The following is a 5,372-nucleotide window of genomic DNA, read 5'->3' as shown; positions in this document are numbered from 1 at the left end:
CTCAGGAGGTTAATACTCTCAAATTTATACTTGGTAAAAGGCAAATTTTTAGGTTATATTTTTTTTCATGCTTTATTTGTTCCCAGATTTCAATCACTGAATTTTTTTTGTAAAGTTTTTTCATTTGACATAAGCATAAACATACCCAGTTTTCTTCACATCTGCAAGTTACCTATCTCAATAACTAAATAAGCTGCCCTAATTCCTGATTAAAGCTATAATAGAAAAAAAAATGTTTGCTCTTGCAGCTTATTTAAAAACAAAGTTTAATTGGACTGTAAAATCTAACAAAGGTTTAAACTATCGGTAAATGTTTGCACAAGGATTAAAACGGGAATTGTTGTTGATGCGGATTAAAACAAACATTCATATTAATTGGTCAAAATTAAGTAAGCGTGACTAATCACTTTTATTTAAAGAAAGAACGTTTTACGTTGTGGAAATGGACATTCCATGGAAAATTATTATAAATTTTTTTCTTTTTTTTATTATGTTTTTACTTTTTACATATATTTTAAACAAATCGAATAATACTTTAAATCTCAAACAACCTCCGTACTTGTCATCACGATTATCCCAATGATGATGCTTATGTTATATGAAGCTTGTAAAATAACGTACAGATGAGCTGTTGCAAATTAGGTATCATATATATATATATATATATATATATATATATATATATATATATATATATATATATACATATATATATATATATATATATATATATATATATATATATATATATGAATTTATATATATATATTAACATTTTATATTTATATATTACTTAAATTTGTTAAACTGGCTTTTAAGAATAAGTCAACTTAAAACAGTTTAGTGCGTAGATTTTCTTGCTATTTACATGTAAGGTTGAAATCATTAAAAAAAAATCTTTAAATTTGAGGCTAATTCTCAAAAGTTAATGCAGTTTAAAGTTTCATAAATTTTAATTTTAGGTTTTCAAAGTTATCCGTACCTAAAAATAACAATGTAGTTAAAAAAGTTGATTAAAATAAGAAAAAGTAGTACATTTTCAAACTAATTTTTACGAATCACTTCAAAACCTTTTAAAACTAACATATAGAAATAAAACTTTAAACAACGCGCAACACACTTCAAACAAATAAAACATCACAAAATAAACGTTATAAAACACTTGCGTGAGCTCATTGCATTTAAATAATGCAGTCAGTCTTGATCTAAAATGCTCGCCGTATGAAGCTTTATCAAAAAGACTACGTTTTGTATAATCAGCATTATTTTTTAATGTTATAAAATAATTTGTTTGTTTTGAATAGATCAAAGATAACAAAAAAATAAGAGGTTTTTTAATATATTAAAAACTTACTATATAGTCATGAAAAAAATGGACCAGGGCCATTTCATTATACAAGTATGGTATAAAAACAAAATAATATTTTGCAGACATGTTAAAAACTAAATTTTAACTACTACAGTTAGTTCCCGATAACTCAAACCTTCAATAGACCAAGGAAATTAGTTCGACTTACTAAGGTTTGACTAAAGCGAATTCTTGATAAGTCGATCTTTCTAATGAAATATTAGTTCGTCTTAAGCATGGGCAACGCCACCAATGCGGTAAGGGGGTTACGTTCCCACTATTTATCAAAAAGATTTTTTTTTAATTAAAAAGTTCAAGATGTAGAGGGCTCTTTTTGAAAAATTGACGATTATGCCCTCTCCTTCCCACTTCGAAACCCGTTTTGTTGGTCCTGTTAAGGCAATCTTTTTTTGCTTAAGTTAATGTAAAAACATAAATATTAAATATACAACATTATACTAATAAAAGTGCGAAAGATATTTTAGTGAAAAAAGTTACTTATTGTATTCATGCTGAACACTCAAAAGCATTTAAAAAAGTTTAGCAACACAGTTACTTGTTTATTTTATAATAAAAATATAATTGCTTTATATTAATTGCTTTAAATATGAAATTAAATAAAATTGAATAAAAAATAATTGCTTTAAATAATTTAAACAATATTTTATTATGATTTCTCTTTAATAGTTCTATTATAATTTTATTTTACGTCAGTTAACTGATATATCCTATTAACAGGGCCGACGACGCCGGGGGGAGGAATGAGCTCCCCCTCCTCCTTCCTCCACATTTTTTCTAAAATCCTTTCCTTTTTTTAGAGAAAAAATTCTAGATATAGAGGACTTTTTTTAGACATAGATGATTGTGCCCCTCCACTTCGCAACCTGTGTCGTTGACCATGATTAAGACCTTAATAAAACAACAATAACAAACAAAGAAAGTACTACGCTACTGTTATTTATGTTTTATATGGAATGAATTATTTAAAAAAACTTTAAGTTAAGTAAGTTGTTTTAATTTCTTTATTTCCTAAACGGTAAATTTTTAAATATACTGAATGGGTACGAAATAATAGTTAACTGTTATTATTTATCGAACCTCGGATAATTATCCGAGGTTCGAATTAATAGGAGAATTTTTATAGTAATTGATTAGAGGATCTCAAGGGACCAAATGAAACAGTTTGAGATAACAAAAGTTCAAATTAACCGGTATTCGATTTAAAGGGAATTAAGTGCATTTTAATCATACGATTAAAACAAACAAAAAATTTTGAAGTTAAGTTTTAGATAATGTCAGCTTTATTAGGTTTAGAAAAGCAAAATTTGAAGCAACGTTTGTTTTATAATTATTAATTGTCGAACTATTCAATTGAGACTAATATAAACTCAATTTTTTCAAACTATTACCAAACTTAAAAACACAAGGTTTTTTCAGTTGTTAAGGTGCCCAAAGAAGACCTGACTTTCTAATCATAGAGAACCGAGGTTAAGCATTTAAACATGAACTTTACGCCTCCCTTCTCACCAATATCGTTTATCAGGCAAGAGATCCAGAATTTAACTATACGCTAACTAAATAAACTACTTTTTTCCTATATTTAAATTGCAAGTTGATAAAATATATCAAAATATGCTCCTGCTATATAACTACAACCATTCACAAGTCTGTTAGTTAAACCAATTACAAATTACAAAGCTAGCTCCTTCTAGTTCTTAAACTCCTTCTAAACATCTTCTACTACAGCCTTTTGGCTTCACCTTTTAGTATAAATACACTACCCAGTGGGCAGAGCCGGATTCAGCTTTTTTTGGTCTTTGAGATAGCTAACTTTCAGACATGGAGCAAACGCCAAACATTTATATGTTTATACTTATGTCAAGTAAGGTTGCTTTGCAAAAAATTGCGATGATTGGAGGCTAGGAACAAAAAAGCCCCAAATTTTGTGTCCCCTCTGCACCAAACGTGAGAGCAACAAGTTGATGAAATATTTTTTGTACTGTTCTCAATTAGACTTATATTCATTTATAAATTATAAGTTTCATAGTATTATCTTTCAGCGTTCAAAAATAATGACCATATAAAATTTATCACCCCCTCAAATTGAGGGGGGTTTAAACTTTATATGGTCATAATTTTTGAAAGCTCAATTATTTTACTCTGAAATTTAAAATTTATTGATGAATATTAGTCTAGTTAAAAACAGTACAAAAAATATTTCATCAACTTGTTGCTCTCACGTTTGGTGCAGTAGGACACAAAATTTGGGGCTTTTTTGTTCCCAGCCTCCAATCATCGCAATAATTTGCAAAGCATCCTTATTTGACATAAGTATAAACATATAAATGTTTGGCGTTTGCTCCATGTCTGAAAGTTAGCTATCTCAAAGACCAAAAAAAGCTGAATCCGGCTCTGCCAGTGGGCACTGGACATAAAAAAGATGTCATTTAAACGTCTTTTGAATATTTTGAGCGAACGTTCAAAAGTCGTAATTTTTAGGTCCCGTACCCACTGGGTAATATACTTAATTAAAATTTTAACTCCACAGTGTTTTTATTCTAACTGAATTTTCAATGCTATTATGTGAACTAACGTAAAATGTGGTTGTATTGACTGCATATTCGATGCTGCTACGCATAGATGATTAGCCTAACTGCGAACAGCAAGTTACAAGATTGTATTTAATCATAAGTTTGACAATAGTGAAAAATGTTAAAAGTACTACATTTATCCGCAGTTCAATAATATTGAGTATTATGACAATAACAATAGTTTATCATTCTTTATCATTGCATTTTTTTGTACTTTATTTAACCCTAACCCAAACTTTAAAAAATAAATCTGTTAGGATTTAAAGTTTGGATTTACATTTATATATTATACAATATTATGCATATTATCAAACGCTTATTATATGTATATATAATATTTATGTGACCTATACATATATATTATCAAGCGCTTATTATATGTATATTTTATATTTATGTGACCTATACATATAATCTGTATAATATAAAGTTTACATTTGGAGAAATCTCACATTGTCATGATGTATGTGTAAATAACTTTTTTTAGGTCTTGTGATATCCGAAAGTTGCATCATCGCATAATTGTTATAATAGTTTTTTTCAAAACACATGTCACGACACGACACATTTCGCGACACGATATTGTGGTGCTTCATTAGAGTAACGTTTTATCAATGGCACAGAAGAATAGTCCTAATAACAGAAAACTAGTTGTTGAAGTTTTCTCCAAATAACTATGCAAAAAGTTAAATTAGTTTAAAGCTATTCAAAGCAAAAGCTAATCTATGTTACACCATGACAAAAGAAATAACTTTTTAAAAGATTTTACAGCAGGATTAAAATGTGTGCAATAATTAAATTTAGTTTTTTTTCGTAAATGTGTCTTGCCCGGTGAGAAAAAACACTTGTCAAATGTGGTTTCCATGCGGGTTCCCATAAGTCCTACACGGAACCCGCATGAAACCCATTTGGAACAAGCGTTTATTTTTGAACGGGAGTGCTTTCGTAGTAAACGAGCCCCTTTAAGTTGGCCCATTAAATGTGACTTTACACAGTGCCGAATTAGCATATTGTCATTATCATTATTTTTGTTGTTGTTGTTGTTACTAATAGTGATATATTCATCACTTTTACTTTAATATAGATTTCATTTATTTATTTTACAATATTTTAAAAAAAACCTTTCTTTTTTTTTAAACTATTTTTTTATTTCAATGTTGCTATATATATGTATATATATATATATATATATATATATATATATATATATATATATATATATATATATATATATATATATATATATATATATATATTTTAAATGACGACATCTTGTATGAGAATTGAATAAATTTAATATATGAACATCAATAAATACGAATTCTATTAATACTAATTTCTTTATTTTATATAAGAAATTTTCGCTAGGTTATTGATACTAGCATCTTCAGCTTTAATACAAATAATTAAATTAAATTACAAACAAACGGTAA

General features: G+C 27.6%; 1 long non-coding RNA gene across 1 annotated transcript; it reads left to right on the top strand.

Annotated features, from left to right (window-relative positions):
* The first annotated feature begins 401 nt into the window (after positions 1-401).
* LOC136074808 (uncharacterized) lies at positions 402-4,738 on the top strand. The gene is made up of 2 exons (XR_010635457.1): positions 402-642; positions 4,427-4,738. It is a non-coding gene; the product is annotated as an uncharacterized LOC136074808 (long non-coding RNA).
* Positions 4,739-5,372: the final 634 nt, after the last annotated feature.

This window comes from Hydra vulgaris, chromosome 01 (assembly GCF_038396675.1).
Source record: "Hydra vulgaris chromosome 01, alternate assembly HydraT2T_AEP".
NCBI lineage: Eukaryota > Metazoa > Cnidaria > Hydrozoa > Anthoathecata > Hydridae > Hydra > Hydra vulgaris.
This window is presented reverse-complemented; position numbering and strand designations above follow the sequence as displayed.